At 54.5% G+C, this 20,811-nt stretch overlaps 1 pseudogene; it reads right to left on the reverse strand.

The window, feature by feature from the left end:
- Window positions 1-16,543: 16,543 nt before the first annotated feature.
- On the reverse strand, window positions 16,544-20,550 carry LOC149367452 (uncharacterized; annotated as a pseudogene).
- Between the last annotated feature and the right edge of the window lie 261 nt (window positions 20,551-20,811).

The raw sequence follows: 20,811 nt of genomic DNA on the forward strand, positions 1-20,811 counted from the left end.
GTCGGGCGACCGCAGGCCACCCAGAACCGTGTCCCCGGCCACCGAAAATGTTGAGGAGCTCCCCGAGAGAACCCGCGCAGGGGTGGACCCCGAACTGCCCGCGGACGATCCATCGGGCGAGATGACATGCGCCGATGGCAAGCACGGCCCGGTCCGAGGCCCCAACGAAAGAAGGTCCGCGTCCGCCATCTCAGCCGGCCGAGGGAACCAGCCACCAAGCCACCACAGCAAGGCTGGGGCAGCACAGGGCGCCGGTCCGCACCACCGAGCACCGAGTTGATTTTATTTTTGGTATATGAATGATGATGAATGCAGTTAATGTGTATATGTGTGTGTGAAAGTGGTGTGTATTATGTCAACATTTTTTACACGGCAATGGAAAATTGCCACTCTCTGGATTGTCGAATTTGCATGTTATTACAGTATTTATAGAGTTGTCATGTGTTTTGGTAACAGTTGTTATCTAATTACTCTAATGGCTTTACAAAATATGTAATTCCTGATGTTTCGCGCATGTACTGTGTCTGCCCTTGTCCATATGTAATAGGGGGTGCGAGCTTGTCAAGCTGCGCGTAAGGCAGCTTTTTTCTCTCGCCCCCTCATGTCCTTTCAGTACATAAAATAAATGAATGAAATGAAACGAGTAGAGGGAAAAGGTGAAGATCTTGAAGGTGCAGTAAATGGGAAAAAGGCCTGTGAGGTATAAATCAGATGGGAAAGCAGCGGGAAAGGAACGTAGGCGAATGTGGATATGTATTGAGAATGTGTCTCTCCTACGTGAGTATCATGAAAGAACAGAAGAGAAACAAAAAAGGAAAATAAATAAACGGAAAGGTTAGGTAGGAAGAAGGAATGTGTGGAAATTGTGTGCAGAGTGTTAGAAAAGAAGAAAAATGAAGAGGAAAGGTAAGTGTTGCGTAGGTTTAACGAGAGTGATCTCGATTGTCCCTGGTGTATGTGAAAAGGAGCAAAAGAATAGAGGCAAGGAAGAAAAAGAAAAGAAAAAGAAAAGAATATGTGAGGAGAAAGCAAGTAGACAAGTGGTATGTAGGAAATGTAAAAGAAAAATGAGGCGATTAGATCAGGATTGAAGTTAAGGTATGTGTAATTGTAGTGTAAATGTGTTGATAGGAATGTCAAATAAAAGAAAAGTGTAATGTGTAAGTGTCCTGAGCGACCGAGACACGCCGCCACAGAGAGGAGGACAAATCAGCATCCACCCATGATGGGGCCAAATGTCCCCCCTGTGGACGCGGTACTCAGTCATTTGTATGTGTGTGTTGGTAGGATATGTGTCATGTGCAATGTATTAGCGGCGTGAATGATTTGGGAGCGACTGACTTACGACGGATACTATACGGAGTAGCAAAGCTACGGTGTGGCGCTCATCGAGCCATGACCGCCACAGAGGTGCTTGTTTGTGTTTGTGGACGTGGTAAACGTGTGGCAATGTCTTTGGTAATGGGGCATTGTGTAGACAAGTAATGGGACACATCACCGGTTGGGTGACCGCAGGGACACGACGATGATGATGCGAGGCCGAAGCGATGGAAGTAAAATGGAAATCTGCCATGACCAGTGAGGAGTGTTGTTAGATGTTTGGGTGGTGGAAATGTGTCTGGAATGTTGTATACACTGGAAATCCAGGAATAAATTCCTGTTCCCTCATTGTTTTGTCGCCACCACTGATGCCAATGTGCGAGTACAGTGTTGTGTAAGTGTTTTCTTACGGACGATCGTGTTAAAGTGGATGTTCTGATGCGGGTGGATCGGCTGGCGCGAGATGCGATGATGTCTGCGAGCTCGTTGCCGAGAACTCCTGAATGAGATGGAACATGGTACAACTGTACGGGTTGAACCTGGGTTAACGTCTGTAAGGATTGCTTAATGTGAAAAATGCGAGTGTCTGTCGTTATATAATTGTTTAATGTTTTGAGAAGTGATAAACAGTCTGTATATATGTGTATAGGTATTGTACCGGGCAATATTAAGGAATATGTAAGGGCCTCCTGGAAGGCAATCACCTCAGCACTGTAGGCACTGGATAAAAGCTCGACCCGAAAGCGACCCACTGATATGAGATGGTCCATGGAATTAAATACGACGTATGAAGCGCCAGCCGATGTTGTTGTGTATGAGCCGTCTGTATATATGTGGTAGCCGTGTTGACGAGAGTGGGAGTATATATCTGCGGCGTGTAACTGTGTGTGTGTAAATGTGACGGCATCGGCAGGGTTCTGAAGCGTGTCGTCGTATGGTGCCGCCACTTCGGAGGCGCGATACGTTCTGGAACCGAACGTGACGTCCAATCTACGTGCGAAGAGCGCAAACTCCACATTCAACCGGTCAAGGTCGAAATGCAGAGGAGGCGCCCGCAACAGAATTTGGAGCGCCCTCGTGCTCGTAGTGGAGTACGCCCGGACCAACGCGAGAAGCGGGGCCCTTTGGACGGAAACCAAACGAGCACGTAATCCTGAGTGAGGAGTCTCGGTCCACCACACAGGGGACGCGTACGTGAGGGCCGGCAAGACTACTTGTGTGTAAAGCGCCCTTAGCTGGCCGGGAGCCGGCGTGCCACTGAGCCGCAGGAATGTGCTGAGGCGTGCAGAGAGCATCTCGCCGCGCTCCTTGAGCAATTCCCCGTGAGCTATGAAGGATAGGGTGCGGTCGAAGACAACGCCTAGCACTCGAACGGAGGGCCTGAATTGCAGGCGGGCTCCATCGAGGCGAATGGCGGGAGGTGTGCGTCCCATACTCCCTCTGGGGGGAGAGATGAGAAGGCACACCGTCTTCTCCCTGGTAATGGAAACCCTCGCCCCCTTCGCCCACGAGGCTACTCGGCCGAGTGCCTCCTCCGCAAGAGCCGTGAGCTCCTTCCTACAGCTACCGGGCACAACGACGACAACGTCGTCTGCGTAGGCCTGGAGCAACACGCCCTCCGGCATCGGCAGCTCGAGCAAGCTAAGCACAACTATGTTCCAGAGGAGCGGTGACAGCGGAGATCCCTGCGGGCTCCCCAGGGTGGGACGCGCAACCGCGTCGCCCGCATTAGAGCGGAACACCACCTCGCGGTCCGATAGAAAGGACCAGAGCAATGCGCAGAGGTTTCTCGGACATCCCCATTGTGCGAGAGAACTGAGCACTAGGGGATGCCATACACTGTCGAAGGCGCCTCTGAAATCGATGGACATTAGTATGGCGTGGAGGCAGTCTGCGCGGAACCCTCGTAATTTAGAGACTAAAGCGTAAAGCGCCTGTACGGCGCTTCGCTGTCTGGTGAAGCCGAATTGGTTTGAATGGAGTAAATTTTGGTGGGTGATGAAGTGGTAGAGGCGACCATAGAGAAGACGCTCGAGCACCTTGCCTAGCACCGAGTTCATTACAATGGGACGATATGAAGTGTCTGTGTGTTGTGGTCTGCCAGGTTTGTGTATGAAAATGATGCGGCCCTTTCGCCACGCCATCGGGAAATGACCAAAGCGAAGGGCCGACGAGAATACTGTTATGAAGAAGTAAGGGTGTTGTGTCCAGAGTGTAGTGACGACACGGGGCGTGAGGCCATCGAGGCCCGACGCCGTGCCCTGCTTTATGCGAGAGACCGCCATGTCTGTCTCGCCGTAAGTGAAGGGCACGTCGTCGGGGCCGCCCAGCGCAGTGTCCTGTGCCAATGATCTTATGTGCGTGTGCTGTGTTAGGTCTAATGTGATGTCGTCTGTGGCAACGTGTGCGGCGAGCAGTGTATTGGCGGTTTCGAGTAGTGTTGTTGTTAATGTTCCGTCTTGTCGCTGTATTGGTGGTAGTGTGAGTGGTGCACGTAAGCGTTGGAAGGCAATTTTGAAAGGTCGGCCGAATACTCCGCTCTTAATAAAATCTCGGGCTAACGTCTGTGTGTCTATGTGGCGTGCTTCATCGATGTGTTGTCTGTAGACGCGGAGAGCAGTGTAATAAATGTGTCCGTAGTGTTGTCTGATTGGGTTGTGTTTTGTGCGTTGGTAGCGTCGTCGTAGTGCACGCACACGTGATCGTTCAGATGTAAGTTGAGGCGTCCCCCACGACGCAGGGAGATGTGTTTGTGTTGGTGCGGGTCTGAAGGATGAGTGTTTCTTTCGTGATTTGTCAATGATGAGGTGTAATTTGTCAATGATTGTGTCAATGGCGTCCGCCGAAGCCAAACGGACGCCGGCCACCACATCGAAAAATGGGTCATTTGACATGTCATGTAGTAGTCGTGTAGTTCCTCTGTATGTAAGTCTGCGCTGCCTGGATGTTGAACGTGTTCCAAATATAACTTCGATGTGTTTATGTTCGGAAAGTGTACTGGTTTCAGAAACTAACCATGTGTATGGTAACGTGAGCATGTGAGTGGAAGCGAATGTTATATCAATCCAACTGTCTGTGTATGGTGTGGAGTACGTCGGAGGGGATGCCGGATCGTTTAAAATTAGCAGGCCTGAGGACGTTGCGAAATTTAGCAGCTCCCCTCCCCTGATATCACAAATATGTGGTCCCCAGGCCCTATGTTTGGCGTTGAAATCGCCCCCCAAGACGACCGGCATTCCCTCCGTGAGGATGAGTGCGTGTCTAATGTCGTCAAATGTCCGAGTCATTGGTGTGTGCGGTGGATCGTAGGCTGAAATTAATAAACACGATGCGGTGGCCGTGGAGCAGATGACGGCTACTACGCGTGTCGTGACTGTGATGGGAAACATGTCGTATTGGTGTTGTCGTGCAATGATGGCAGAACGGGGACTGGACTAGGCGGCGAACACGGTCCACTCCGGGGGAATGCCTGCGATGACATCTGTGCGTGTGTATGGATCAGAGATAAGAGCGAAATTGAAGTCTCCCTCCCTTAATCTTTCGACCAACACCGGGGTTGCGTTCCTGCAATGATCCAAATTAGCTTGTATGAATGAAAAAGTTAAGGAAGGCATTGCGGCGATATGTTGTGGGGGATGAGTGAATTTACAAGTGAAGCAGGAACGCGACGTGTTATGTAGTGTAGTGAAGAAGGCAGGAAAGTCAAACACGAGAGTGTGAATAGGAAGAAGAGAAAAGTATGTGACTGTGGGAATGAAAGGGAGGGAGACGGGTAATGAGGTGTAAAGTGTAAGCAGAGGAATGGACCGTGTTGCGCCCGGTGTTTGTGTGACGTGTGAAGGTGAGAGTGTTGTGTGCATGAGTCGAGGAGCGGAGGAACCGTGGCTTCAATGTGTAACGAAAATACAGACCGCTGAAGTTTGTGTGAAAGGAGGAAACGCGATGTGGAAAATGTAAGGAAGTAAAAAAGGAACACGGTTATGCCGCGTTCCTCGTGAAAGAAGGAAGGAAGAGGTTTAATATAGGTATTAGTGAAAGAAGGTGTGCGGTCTGTCAAGGAAAAAAGAGGAAGAAGCGAACGAGGAGAAGTGATACGGCGCCGCAAGCGAAGAGCTTGGCGCCGTAAGAGGTGCGAGGCTATGTAATAGAGCACGGTCCTCCGCTCCTCGTGGTGTTTGTGAAAGTGTAGAGTGTTACGCATAGTCTGTCCGTAGCCGCATTCTGGCGATGCGCTCCGCAAGGATGGGGCACTCCCTTGCCCTGTGGGGAGGACAGTCCCGTCCCGCGCGCCTGCACGCCGCGCAGGCCACCGCAGCAGCAGCGCCGGAAGCGGGACAGTCGGCAACGACGTGCGCCCCGGCGCAGTTTGTGCAAGCCGCCCTCGAGGGATCCGAGGCTTGTCGACAATTGCGGCGCGAGTGCCCGTAATGTGCACAAAAGGTGCACAAAGGGACGTGGAGGTCCTCCTCCACCTGGGCCGAGGACCACCCTATCGTCAGTCGCCCCCTAGCCATGATCTTTTTGAACGTCTCCGGGCTCGCCGCCAAGACGTGAGTCTTCGTTCCGTTGCGAGCCCGGAACGTGTAACGCCTCATCATGGAAGAGGCGTCGATAGCGAGGTCGGTGTTTTTCGCGACAATTTGGGATATGACGGCGTCGTCCGCGACGTCCGGGTCGACGCCCCACACGCGAATGTGGGGCTGACGTCGCTCTGCCACCCTCACTGCCATCGCGTTGTTGGTCACCGCATTGTTTCGAACTGCTGTTGAAAGGTTACGTAAGGTGTCCCGAGTTTTGGCGATTACTGTGACACCCGTTGACGTGGGCTTAAATTGAACGGGGCTGATGCCCTCGTCCTCGGGGATGATGTTGCGCATGATGGTTTGTATTAATTGTGTTGGTGTTGTCGCGGGGGTGGTAGGTGTTAAAAAGGCGACGTGGCTTACGGTCTGTCGCTGTGCAGGAGAGGAGGGTGGCAGAGGCGCCGCAGACGGAGCCGGTGGTGCGGGGCCAGGATGGGTGTTGCCCCGCACGATGTCGGCAAATGTGGGCGTGGCGGGTGGTGGCGGGCCGCCGCGCAGCCTGGTCTCCGCCGCAGAAGCCCGGGACCGGGCCTCAGCGGCGTCGCGCCGCTCCGCGCCCCACATGGTCCGGAGCACCTCCGCTCGGCCCCTGGCGTCCGAGGCCAGCGCCCGATACTCGGCGCAACGGAGGACAAGCTCGCCGAACATTTGCGAGATGCTCGTGCGAGCGTGCACCGGCACCTTGTTCTTTTCCGTGTTCAGGAACGCCGTGAGGCGCTCCTGAAGTGCCGTGACGGTGGAAAAATCCGGCATTGCGGCGAAGGCCAGGTCAAGCCTGGCCTCCGCGCTCGCAGGCCCCTCGGGGGAGGGACTCAAGTCGTCCGTTAAGGGCCCCCCCCCCCGGCCCGGCAGCCTCCGGGCGGGGAGCCTCCAGTGGTAGAACATCGCCCGAGGTCGGCGCAGCGTCAGGGGCACCGCGCGAACCCAGGGCGGCCGCAGAATCGTCCTTGTGAACCGAAGGCGTCTCGGTTGGCCGCAGGTTGTCATCCGGGACCCCTGCGAGCAAGTTGTCTCCGGCGTCAGAAAACTCCGAGCGGGGCGTCGCGCCACCCGCGCCCGACTGTCCGGAGCCGGAACTGGGGTCCGGGGAGATGCGATGTAGCGTCACTACGGGCTGGTCCCGCCCCGAGGGCGAGGCAGGGGGAGACGCCCCCAACGAAGACATCCCCGCAGACGCGGGCGACAACCAGCCCTGTAACCAGCGGGACAGGGCTGGGCTGGATCGAAGTCACGCCGCGACGAAGGTTGCACGCGATCCGCAGAGACCGGAACGAGCCCAGACAAGGCCACAGACAGGCGAACGGCCCGGGAGACCAGGGCCACGGAAGGAGCCCCGAAATCGCGAGGGCGCCGTAAAAACGGGTCGCGACGGCAGCGGGAGCGACCGGGAGCGCAGACCGCAGGTGGAAGCCGCGACCGGAACGAGCCCGGGGCAGCAGGGCGGCCAAGAAGGCCGGGAGGACGTCTTCCTCCTCCTCGACCGCTGCAAAAGCTGCCGCGGCTAAGTCCCGATCCGCAAAAACGCGGCGAAAATCGCAAAAGGCGATTGAAAATCTTGAGGCGGCTCACCCGCTCCTTGCAGTTGCCGTCGCAGATCACAAACGGGACGGCCAAAGGCAGCCCCGAAGTCACAGGATGGTAATGAGATGTAAACACTGGCCAGTGGCCAGCCCCACCTCGCAGCTGGTTCAAAAGCGCGAGGCGGCCGCAGGATGTGGGCGCGGCAGGTCCGCGGACGTCCGCTACCGCGGGCGGCAGCAGAAAACCGCGCCCCGGAGGACCCCGAGGCAGCAGGGCAGCCCAGGCAGCCGATCGAACAACTTCCTCTTCCTCCTCCACGACCGCGGCGATGGAAGGCCGCGGTTGCGGAAAAAACCGCAAAAGGCGGTTAAAAAACCGCCTGCGGTTGCAGAGGAACTCGGTGGGCTGAGGTTCAGGGCTGCGGAACAGCAAAAAGCAGCCCCGAAATCGCAGTAGGGGCCTATGGGCCAGATGGGTGTGGCTGGGTGGGTGCGGCAGGCTAGGCCCGGCTGCCGGGAGCTCGGCCAGGCACGTCCATTCGCTCCGAGCGGCTCGGAGCGAATGGCCCCAGTCAAACTCCCCGCCTGACACTGTCCTCGGAACAGATCGTGCAGGCCTTCCGCAAAGCCCGTGCAGGCCTTCAGCAAATCACGGAGGCCCCCGCACTTGGCGCTAGAAGCGTGGACAACACAATGGTCCGCTTTCCGCTCCACCGAGTAAGTAAAGAAACGATGAGAGTAGTGGTATTTCACTGACGGCCACGAGGACCCCGCCGAGGCGAGGGCGTATACCGCGACCTTTCACTTATGCTGCACCTCTCATGTCTCTTCACAGAGTCAGACTAGAGTCAAGCTCAATAGGGTCTTCTTTCCCCGCTGATTTTGCCCTTGGCTTCGCAATGACAGGAAGAGCCGACATCGAAGGATCAAAAAGCGACGTCGCTATGAACGCTTGGCCGCCACAAGCCTGTTATCCCTGTGGTAACTTTTCTGACACCTCTTGCTTAAACTATTACAGCCAAAAGGATCGAGGGGCCCCGCTTTCGCGGTCTCGAATCGTACTGAAATTCAAGACCAAGCAAGCATTTGCCCTTTTGCTCTACGCGAGGTTTCTGTCCTCGCTGAGCTCGCCTTAGGACACCTGCGTTACCGTTTGGCAGATGTACCACCCCAATCGGAGTCTCATTCCATGCTCAAATCGAAAGTAAAGGCAAAAATAAAGCGAAATGAGAAGTAGCTTGCACCTGCTGTGAAGCATCAATCAGGCTTAAACCAATCGAAAATAAACGAGCAGGGTCCATTTGGCCGAAGAAGTAATTTGGTGGGAAAAGCCAATCGAAAAAATAAAATGTGGGCACGGTAACTGAACGGGTGTGCTAAGGGCGCAACGAGCACAGAGGGATGAAATACCCCCGCGTGAGCTGGTTTACCGATGAATGAAAACGTTTTATTAAGGTATGAGGGTGCCCAAAAAAATAAAAGAAGAAAGCAAAACGCAGGAAGAAAAATGAAAAAATGTGCATCACATGTCTAATCCGTTGGTCGAGAGAATGAACGAGAATGAACTGGGAAGGGCAAAAGGATGCACGCTATATGAAATGAAAAATAGAGCAAAAACAGAAGCTGAACAGTAGAAAGTAACAAGAAAATGTGAATGACCACCCTTCCCATTGATGCCTAGCAAGAAAAGAGTATTATTACAAATAGAATATGTAAAAAAAAGGAAAAGTAAGGGTTGGTTGGTTGGCCTCAAGTAGAATGGCACATACCCACAACGGGGGAGTGGCCAACACACAGGCGGTGAACTGTTGTAATGATTAGCAGTTTTAGAGGAAACTGAGTATTAATAGGGTATAGGCTGACAGATTGGACGATGCAACGAAAGGGGTCCTGTAGCTGGGAGATCGAAGATGGGACGACGGCTTTATGTGCAAATTTGAATGCAACAAATGGAATGGTTCAATTTTGTATTGACTGAAAGAGAGACAAAAATAATAATAATAATAATAATAATAAATGAACTGTTTGGTAATCTGAAAAATGAAAACAAATAGAAAAATAAATAAATAAAATTAATATTAGCATGGGAGTCGCTGTGTTTCTAGAAGAAATTTTTGAACTGCACAGCGCGCATTCCTGTTGCTTCGTCCAAGCGAAGTAGCGCCAAAGGAAAGAACAACCTCAGTGGACACAGGCAGACCCAGCTGGTGAAACGGAATTTCTAAGAGGCGCCTCCTCAAAGAAGAGAATCGGCGGCAGAACAGCAGGTAGTGATCCACTGTCTCAGGCTCGGCACAAAATGGGCACAGTGGAGAAACCGCCACACCAGATCTGTGAAGGTCACGTGAAAGAGACCTCCAGTCTGCGCGAGCTTCAGGCTTTGCTACTCCAAGGGTGCAGAAGGTGCTGATATTCGGGAGATGAAGTCAGCGCCGAGGCTGAAAATTCCTGAAATATTGTGTAACTGCGAAACCTCACCGCAGCTGTTTATGCGCAGTTTGGCAGAACAGCAATTATTGGGCAACAGAGAGAGGCCCTTGCTAATAAACTGAATGCCCACGTGACCCGGTACCCAAAGCAACCTCACCGAATTTAAATGGAGCGGGATCAGCTGCAGAGGCGTAATGCCCGAGACTCAGTGGGAGATGATAATGAAAAGCAAATAGAGAGTCCGTCATAACCATGACTTGAGAAACGGCAGGATCTAATTTACGTAAGGCTAGAATTGCAGCTAATACTTCGGCCAGATAAGTTGGAGTCAGGGAAACGGAGAGAAAAGGACCATCCCAATGCAGGTGAAAAAATGCCCACGCCTGCCTTTTCACGATCCTGCGAGGCATCGGTAGCAATGCGAACATGAAAAGGAAAGGACCATAGATGGTCCTGTAACAAACTGTGAAGGAGAGGAAAGGGCTGGAGCTTGGCATTCGATAGGAAAATGTTATCAAATGCAATCTGGACTGAAGGTGAGATGTTATACAGTGGATGGATATCTGTGAGCTTAATGTTTAAGGGATCGAGGAGAGACTGCACGCAACATATCTGCAGAGTATACAAACGAGACCAGGTGGCATTTAAAAAGACTGCGGTTTACTAAGAAATATTACATTGGATGTGTGGAGAGGAGAGTCGCACAAATTTAAAAAGGTTTGGATTGTTAAAAGGCGAAATCTGGCTAATAAAGATTATGGGGGCTATTCTTGTAGTAACGCTCAAAGGGCTAGAGGCAGTTGTCGCTCTCTAGCACCAGCGTGCCAGCCCTAGCAGTCAGAGCTGTGACCCCCAACCCGCGGTGCGGTAAATCACAACCACGGCGTGTTCGGGCCAGAGGGGACAAACACGAGTATGCTACTCGGAGGAGCGTTTATTGCTCCCGAGCAATACAATGCAGCAGCAACAATACAACCGCCGTAACGAGGGAGAGTGTTCCGCTCGCGTACGGGGGTGAAAAGCACAAAGGAAAGAGCGCACGCAAAAATGTGGGGGAAGAAGGTTCCGCTCACCTCGCGTGGCTCCTCGCTCACGGCCCGCGGCGGTCAAGTCACACACGGTGGCCGGGCGATAAGGGCAGCGGTCTCCGTGGCAGATCTCTGATCCGTGCGTGTGCACGGCTCCCGCCAGAAGACAAGCGAGCCTCGGGAGAAACGCGTCTCCTCCCGGGCTGTGGAGAGGAGGTCTCTCCGTTGTAAGAGGGGAAAGAGGGAAAGTCTCCGCGGCGGCGTCGCGGCGAGGAGCGAAAGGAAGCGGTGGTGGCGAGAGTGCCCTCCCTCGCAAAACCTCCCGAACGGCGCGCGCATAGCATCGCTTGATAATTACGCGCGGCCGTTACAATGGGGCAGGGGATTCATGTGTATCCCCACATCCCCCCCTCCTTAAAACTGCCCTACGGCCGGAAAGAGACCGCGTTCACCGAAAGGTGTACCGAGTGGGGCCGGCGAAACACCGTTTAACTTAAAAACCAATAAAGAAAAGATTCAGCTCACAGCCAGCAGTGCCTTCGTCGAAGGCCGTGGTCGCCAGGGCAGGAAGGCAGTGCGGACGACCGCCAAGGACGACTGTGGAGCCCAGGGTTGAAGGGGGTCGATGACCGCAGGTCCCGTGAGTCGGCCAGGGCAGCTTTGCCGGGACGAGCGGGCGACAGGCAGGCTGAGGGCAATTACGCACTGTGTCGTCCCATTGTATAGCGTTCAGCAGGCCTCCACTCAGCTGGTCGAACCGCTCGCTCTTGGCTCGCCCTTTCTTCCTCTCGATGGGGGTGGCAAACGCGTGCCGACCCATTTTCCCTCTGCCGCGGAGGACTTGCGAGGCGGGCCCAGCGGGACACCAAGCTTCTCTCGTGGGCGAAGCCACTGCCTCGGGGACACGGGAAACTCCAAGGCGGCTTCTCTGCTGCAGTTTTCGCCATGGTAGACATAGGCCCCGGTTTCTCCGAATTCTCGCCCGCTCGTCCCGCGGCCGACCGGAAGCTGTTTTTCGGCATGGTTGCTCGGTGGTGACAGCGGGCTCTTGGTTTTGGAATGCGGCCGCCCTCCGAACGGCCTGGCTCTCGGTGTTCGAAGAAGCAACGGTCGTTGCGGCGTCCGCTGGCTCTCCTCCGGGCACGCTGTGAAGGCTGGCCTGCGGCTGCAAGGCTGTCTTTTCTTTCTAGTTACTTTCCAGATTTACACTTTCTTTTTTTTTGAGCTAGTCTAACCCCTCTCGGTCTTTTCCGACGAGAAAGCGTGTGCTTGCTCCGGAAGCCGTGGTGCGAAATATGGAAGGGGTGTTCCGTCCATATTAAGCAGGAGAAATTAATCCCTGCGCGTTGGTCAGAGTTGGTTCTGCCGTGGGCGCAAGTTGTAACGAGGCGCCGGGCTCTGTTGTCGAGCCTTGCGTCTCGGTGCGGCTGCCTGCTGGCGGGGGAGGGTCCTGGGGTAAGGTCCCATGCCGTCACAAGCCGCAATTTGCCAAGGAACCTGGCTATTGATCGGCTGCATGAGCCCAGGTGGGCGTCCACCACGTGGCTTGACCCTTTGGCACACGTCGCACGAGCGGGCGTAGCGTATCGCATCCCGCTTCATGCCAGGCCAGGTAGCGAGGCGGCACAACATGAGGTAAGTCTTAGGGCCACTCGCATGCCCAGCGATGCACGTGTCATGAAAGTAGCGTAAAAGTGCTCCTCTCAACGTGCGTGGAATCACCACCTTGAAGGACTCGTGTGTATCCTTCTCGGAGGGATACACACGAGTCCTTCAAGGTGGTGATTCCACGCACGTTGAGAGGAGCACTTTTACGCTACTTTCATGACACGTGCATCGCTGGGCATGCGAGTGGCCCTAAGACTTACCTCATGTTGTGCCGCCTCGCTACCTGGCCTGGCATGAAGCGGGATGCGATACGCTACGCCCGCTAGTGCGACGTGTGCCAAAGGGTCAAGCTACGTGGTGGACGCCCACCTGGACTCATGCAGCCGATCAATAGCCAGGTTCCTTGGCAAATTGCGGCGTCCATCTCAGCAGGATGCCATCGGAGTCGAGCAGATAGGAATCCATCGAGCTCACAGCATTACCAGCTGTGTTCGAGCGCCCCGCACGGACAACAATACCAGTTGCCTCCATGTGCGCCGCGGCCGCGCCGCCCGGCTCCCTGAGCCCGTCGAACACTTTTCGACAAAATGGATCCTCCCGCTGTGCCTCCAACAGCTCCTTTCTGCTGAAAACGCTCACCACTGAACTGATGATGCCTTCAAAGTGGTTTACGCTTTCGCCCTGGGAAGGCGGGGTGTCCCTTCCCTCGGGGCGTTGTGTGAGCTGCGCGGCAGTCGCGCTGCTCTGGCTGTCGGGCGCGGCGGAGTGGGCAGTGTTGTTAACTTCCCAAGCCGTCAACGGGCGCGCGCGAAAGTGCGCCCGCCACCACGTTGTTCTTGCCTCTCCTGTAGCGCACGGTAAGGTCGTAACGCTGGAGGAGCAGCGCCCATCGCGCTAGGCGTCCGGACGGCTCGCCTAGGCGTCTCAGCCAAGTGAGTGCCATGTGATCAGTCTCAATCACGAAAGCGACTCCATCGACATAGTAGTCGAACTTCCGCAGAGCGAAGATAATCGCGAGACATTCTTTCTCTGTCACGGAATAGAGAGAAACTCTATTCCGTGACAGAACTTAACTCCCGCAGAGAGAAACTCTGCGGGAGTTAATGAGCGGCTGGCGAACGCCACCGGTCTCAGGCTACCTCCGTGCTCTTGAAGCAGGACTGCTCCTAAGCCCAGGTCACAAGCGTCCGTGTGGATCACAAATTCCGTGTTCAGGTCAGGCAGCCTTAGCTCTGTGGTTTCCGCGAGTGCGCAAGTGAGACGGCGTAGTGCCGCCTCTTGCTCGGGTCCCCAATGCCACTTCACACCTTTCCTTAACAGAGTTGTTAAGGGGGCTTGCAGAGCTGCGCAATCTGGGATAAACTGTCGATAAAAGTTCACCAGCCCCAGAAAGCGTCTCAGTCCGCCTATGTCTGCCGGCGACGGGAACTGCAAAATAGCCCGCAGCTTGTCTACGCACGGCAGAAGGCGCCCTTTGTCTAGCGTAAACCCCAACAGTGTTATTCGGGTCGCCGCTATCTGGGTCTTGTTCGGGTTCAGAGTGATTCCCGCAGACCTCAGTCTTTCCAGTACATCCCTGAGATGGCGTAAGTGCTCATCAAAGGTTTCCGAATATACGACAATGTCATCCAGGTAAGCAAGAGCGTGGTGACACCTTGCATCACCCAGGACACGGTCCATCAGACGCTGGTACGTCGCGGGAGCTCCGACCAGGCCGAACGGCATTCGGGTAAACTGGAACAGTCCCCTGTGACAAGTGAAGGCAGTTTTAAGGCGAAAGCCTTTAATGTCTCATCGTTGTAAGCAACAGTTGTCGACAGAGAATGTCACGCTTTTCAGTTGGTCGAAACGGTCGTGACGTCACAGTGCGCCAATTTCAAACGGGGCCAATTGTACTTTGGCTAGTGACCATGCAACCAATTGAAGGGACCATATAGTGATGCTCCAAGTGGGACTGAGCTTAGTTAATTGCTTAATTACCCATTTAGCCTAATTAAGTTCTCTAGTCAGGCCATATAAATAAATAAAACCTAGTAAGAAATTGGTCGAGCTCAGGAATCGAACCCCGGTCTTCGGAGTGCGAGACGAGCATGCTATCCACTCCGCCATGCCAGCTCGATGGTTTGGAATGAACAAAGGCACGTCTAGTGAATACGGTGTCTTCGCTCACTGCCATCCTCCTCCCTTCCCTTCCGGCGAGGTTTAGGTGTCCACCGAGATATGAGAGAGAGAAATACATTTCCTTTCCTCAAAAACCAATTTACCGACGAGCGAGGCGTAGAACCGAATGGGCGATGGCGCTCTATGGACTCCCTGGCAGCGTTGCAAGACGCTTTCGCGTTCCACTCTTAGAGGCGAAGCTTAACATCTTAACCACACATCAGTGACCACACTTTAGGTCAAAAAAGTGCACCCCCTCCCCCTGAATTTTGACGGGTGTCCACCGAGATATGTGAGACAGTTACTGCGTAATTTTCTTTCCTCAAATACAATTTTCATTTTCTTCATTACCGTCTTTCTTCTTTCACTCCCACTTCCTCCGTTCCTCTACGGTGCGGTTCAGGTGTCCACCGAGATGGCAGAGATTTACTGCGCCATTTCCTTTCCTCAAAAACCGTTGCGTTGAAACGGCAAGGCTGGTTTGGTTTGGTTTATGGGGTTTAACGTCCCAAAGCGACTAAGGCTATGAGAGACGCCGTAGTGGAGGGCTCCGGAAATTTCGACCACCTGGGGTTCTTTAACGTGCACTGACATCGCACAGTAAACGGGCCTCGAATTTCTCCTCCAAAGAAATTCAACCGCCGCGGCCGGGATCGAACCCGTGTCTTTTGGGACAGCAGCCGAGCACCATAGCCACTGAGCCACCGCGGCGGCTGAAAGGCATCGCGCCTAACGGGTGGTGGCGTTCCGTGGACTCCCTGGCAGCGCTAAAACACGCTGTCGCGTTCCACTCCTAAAGGCGAAGCTTAAGCTTAAGCTTAATTAGCAGTTAATTAGTATTCAGGCATTAATCAGTAATTAACCATTAATTAGTGATTTGTCATCACTTCGTAATTAGTACTCAATTACATGTGACGCCACCAGTGCCACAGAAGCACTGAAAGTGGTGCAGAAAACGCTTTCGCCTCTACGCACTTTAGACAGTCAAAGTGCCGCCTGAATTTTTCTCTCGATCACTAGGGGTCATCTCCACCTGAAAGTATCCTCTGCTAGCATCGAGCGTAGTGAAGTACTTCGCTCCACCAACATTGGGCACTATCCAGGGAATGCTCGGAAGCGGGTATGCGTCCTTCCGTGTCACCTCGTTCAGGCGTCGATAGTCCACACAAAGGCGGGTTGTTCCATCCTTTTTGGGCACCAGCACCACTGGAAACCCCCAGGGGCTGTTTGATCGTTCCACAACGCCTGTATCGAGAAGCTCGTCCAGTGCGTTATCGAGCGCTTTCCTCTTAGCCAAGCTGACTGGCCGAGGATTGCACTTCCATGGAACAGCGTCGCCTGTCTCAATTTTGTGCCTAACCAGCGTAGTGCAGCCATGCCGCTCCGTGAATACGGCGTCGTAGTCGTTTAGGAGCAGAGACAAACGCGCTTTTTCCTCCCCCGACAAGCTGTCTGAGTGTCCAGCAGCGGGTGGGGAGGCCGGCAGTGCAACCGCAGGGGGGACAGGGGGTCGCGCGGGAGGGGAGAGGTTCCCTTCCGCGCTTTTCCTCTCGACGCGGTCGACAGGCTGGTAGTTCAGCCGGGCCGAAGGCGTTTCGAGGCTCTTTTTCAGGCGATCGTTGCGTACGTCTGCGCGCGTACCATCGGAAAGCGAATGTGCTTTCGACGCTTTTTGGGGTTGAACGAAAGGTTTCAGGGTGCCACATGCTCGCTCCCTATATCCTCCGTTGCAGACGTCAATAACAATGGCCGTCTTGGCGAGGAAGTCTCTACCAAGAATAATTGGAACCGATAGGCCGGGGAGGTGAGCGAAGCGCTGGCGCCTCACTCTTTTCTCCCACCGCACCACAAACCGCTCGCGTGCGCAGTGCCTCTGGCTAATCGGAACGTGAGGTTGCTCGCTCGCAGTCGGAGTCCGTTCCGACGGAGATGCTCACATACCTCGTCGCCAAACAGGGATGCGCTCGCTCCTGTGCCTAGCAATGCCATGAACTTACGTTGTGCCACTGTAAGCTCAATAAGCGGTACTGGCGTGTCGCTGGGTGGTTCCAAACGACAAGCCAGCTGGGCTAGGAGTTCGTGTGACTCACTGAGCACCGCTGTTGACGCCGCCGGCTGCGAAACGTTGCTCACCGGCGGCTGCGTTCGTTTCCCGAAAGCGCGTGCTCTCGGTTCACGGGGCGTCTGCACTCCCGGGCGTAGTGCCCTCGTTGGGTGCACCGGTAGCAGAGGGTATTTGGCCATTGCCGGGCGGGGCAGTTGTCGCCTCGCGCCGGCTGACCGTTCCTCCCTGCCGGGCCTACCGTCGCAGTTGCCCTTTGGTCTAGCGTCCTCGGGTCGGTATGTCGGTTCCGATTCTGCATACCTTGGCCACGCGCAGCGTGTGCTGACCGCATAGCATACGTGTACGGGTCGAGAGCTCGGTATGACAGTTCCCAACCGTTTCTCAATTGCCCGTCACTGAATGCAACCATTTCGGCTCCCCGGGAACGGTTTCGAAAAGTGTCTCCGTTCCAGGCGCATCGCGGCTCAAGTGCCTGCGACGCTGGCGGGGGTGGCCGATACGCGCGGGAGGCGAGTATGTCCGCCTGTATGCGCTTGGCTGCCGAGGCGAGTTCGTCCAAGTCCCTGAACGGTACGCCTCGTAGGTAGGCTGCGAAGGTAGGGTGAGCTTGTCGCGTGACACGCTCTACCTTCTCGCCGTTTGAAGCTGAGGGGTCTGCAAAACGGTAGAGTTCGTCCATCGCCCTAACGTACTCAAGCAAGGATTCGTCCGGATGCTGAGTACGCAGCTCCAACTCGCGCCGCAGACGACGCTCGTAATGCGGGCAAGAACTCCTCGCGAAACCTCGCTCGGAACTCCTCCATTGTGCGAGACCGATGGCCAGTAAGGCGGAACCAGCGGGCAGCCTGATCAGTCAGTGAGATTGGCACGACACGCGCCAGAATCTCGCCATCGGTAAGCCCTGTCGCCAGCTGGTAGGTCAGCATGCGCTCAAGGTATTCGTTGGCACTGACAAGATCTTGATAGCCGCCGTAGCTGGGAAGGTCCACCCTTAACCTCGGACTCGCCGCTGGAGGGGGTGTTTGCAGGTTGTTCTGCACGATACCCGTGAGGCTCTCTATGAGGCGCAAGGTGTTGCGCAACACAGCCTCTTGGGCCTGGACAGGTAGTTCTGGCTGAGGGCCCGCGTGGGGTGAGCAAGATTGCACATGTCGCGCCATGCTCTCCCTACCTGGTGGCATAGCGCTTGGCGAGAAGTGCATAGCGTCGCCGCTCGTCTGAGCCAGTGTGTCGTGTGAATCACCGCTCGGCTCAAATGATACAAGATCACAGGGACTAGCGTCAGCCTCTGGGAATACACCTGCAGCAGTTGTTACTGCCATGTCAACCTGTTGCTGCTGAGAAGCCGTATTGGACAACCACAGCAGGGACTGGAAGTCAATCCCGCTCGCCGCCATGGCTAGTCTGTGTGTCGGCTGTCGCTCACACAGACACTCGGTTTGTCACACCTCTGGCCCCACGTTGGGCGCCAAGAATATGGGGGTTATTCTTGTGATAACGCTCAAAGGGCTAGAAGCAGTTGTCGCTCTCTAGCACCAGCGTGCCAGCCCTAGGAGTCAGAGCTGTGACCCACAACCCGCGGTGCGGTGAGTCGCAACCACGGCGGGTTCGGGCCAGAGGGGACAAACACGAGTATGCTACTCGGAGGAGCGTTTATTGCTCCCGAGCAATACAGTGCAGCAGCAACAATACAACCGCCGTTTTAACGAGGGAGAGTGTTCCGCTCGCGTACGGGGGTCAAAAACACAAAGGGCAGAACGCACTCAAAAATGTGGGGGAAGAAGGTTCCGCTCACCTCGCGTGGTTCCTCGCTTACCTCGCGCGGCGGTCAAGTCACACGCGATGGCCGGGCGATAAGGGCAGCGGTCTCCGTGGCAGATCTCTGATCCGTGCGTGTGCACGGCTCCCGCCAGAAGACAAGCGAGCCTCGGCAGAAACGCGTCTCCTCCCGGGCTGTGTAGAGGAGGTCTCTCCGTTGTAAGAGGGGAAGAGGGAAAGTCTCCGCGGCGGCGTCGCGGCGGGGAGCGAAAGGAAGCGGAGGTGGCGAGAGTGCCCTCCCTCGCAAAACCTCCCGAACGGCGCGCGCATAGCATCGCGTGATAATTACGCGCGGCCGTTACAATGGGGCAGGGGATTCATGTGTATCCCCACAAGATGAAATTCGCCCCTGAAGGTGCAGGACAGCATTAGTTACATACTTTGGAAGTCCCAAACAGAGGCGCAACACCTCACGCTCCAAGAGCACAAATCTGGACTGAAGGTGAGATGTTATACAGTGGATGGATATCTGTGAGCTTAATGTTTAAGGGATCGAGGAGAGACTGCACGAAACATGTCTGCGGAGTATGCAAACGAGACCAGGTGGCATTTAAAAAGACTGCGGGTTGACTAAGAAATATTACATTGGATGTGTGGAGAGGAGAGTCGCACAAATTTAGAAAGGTTTGGACTCTTAAAAGGCGAAATCTGGCTAATAAAGATGGAATTCGCGCCTCAAGGTGCAGGACAGCATTAGTTACATACTTCGGAAGTCCAAAACAGAGGCGCAACGCCTCACGCTGCAAGAGCACAAGCGGGCGAAGTTTATAGGCAGGAGCTGCTGAGAATAAAACACATCCGAACTTAGTCAAATGTTTAGGGGAATCCCCCAAGGTGGAATAAATTTGTAATAAGGGAGTAATTTTTACTCATTGGCATCCACCCAAGCGCAGCCATACGGCTACAAAGGAAAGCTATACAGCTTTCTCAGAAACTTCGTAGTTAAAGAAAAATTACCGACGATTACGTTACTTCCTAATGCGAAATTTGAGCGCAGCAAATAAGCTGTTTCACCTTTTCGATAGATTGAGGCAAAGAAATCGAGCAACACATGTATGCGCTATCACAGAATTTTTTTTTTTCACACGTATGCGCAATTTCGGCTCGGGCGGTGCACATATACAGATCCGCCGCCACCGATCTGGCTCTCTGATTGCCACCGCACAGGGGTTGCATTGGAGGAGGAGCGAAGAAAGGAATTAAGTTCGAGCCGGCGCTTTGACAACCGGAGACTCGCAGGAAGAGGGGGGAGGGGGGCGGCGTGTACACCCAGCGGCAAACGATGGGGGCAGAAGCGCGCGCAGCAAGCGGACAACACGATAAAGGGAGGAGGGAAGAGATAGCAGCGACTGACTGATGCCGCTGACGCCGATAGCGCTGGGGGGATGAAAGGGGGGCGGAGCTGGTTACGAGGCCGACGCCGACGACGACGCGAAACCCAGGAACGGACGCCAAAGAGCTGCGCTCTAAAATTCGTCCTGGTCCGGAGTTCGAACCCGGGACCACCGCTACACCGGAGCAGTCGCTCTACCAACTGAGCTAACCGGGACGGCAAGCTTATGGTAGGGCGAGAGCGAATTGATCAATAACTCGAAGTGGGAACAGTGTTGGTCAAATGTTTAGGGAAATCCCCCAAGGTGGAGTAAATTTGTAATAAGGGAGTAATTTTTACTCATTGGCATCCACCCAAGCGCAGCCATACGGCTACAAAGGAAAGCTATACAGCTTTCTCAGAAACTTCGTAGTTAAAGAAAAATTCGTCCTGGTCCGGGGTTCGAACCCGGGACCACCGCTACACCGGAGCAGTCGCTCTACCAACTGAGCTAACCGGGACGGCAAGCTTATGGTAGGGCGAGAGCGAATTGATCAATAACTCGAAGTGGGAACAGTGTTGGTCAAATGTTTAGGGGAATCCCCCAAGGTGGAGTAAATTTGTAATAAGGGAGTAATTTTTACTCATTGGCATCCACCCAAGCGCAGCCATACGGCTACAAAGGAAAGCTATACAGCTTTCTCAGAAACTTCGTAAAGAAAAATTCGTCCTGGTCCGGGGTTCGAACCCGGGACCACCGCTACACCGGAGCAGTCGCTCTACCAACTGAGCTAACCGGGACGGCAAGCTTATGGTAGGGCGAGAGCGAATTGATCAATAACTCGAAGTGGGAACAGTGTTGGTCAAATGTTTAGGGGGATCCCCCAAGGTGGAGTAAATTTGTAATAAGGGAGTAATTTTTACTCATTGGCATCCACCCAAGCGCAGCCATACGGCTACAAAGGAA

This window comes from Amblyomma mixtum, chromosome 1 (assembly GCF_055824585.1).
Source record: "Amblyomma mixtum isolate Tamu chromosome 1, ASM5582458v1, whole genome shotgun sequence".
NCBI classification, from domain to species: Eukaryota; Metazoa; Arthropoda; class Arachnida; order Ixodida; family Ixodidae; genus Amblyomma; species Amblyomma mixtum.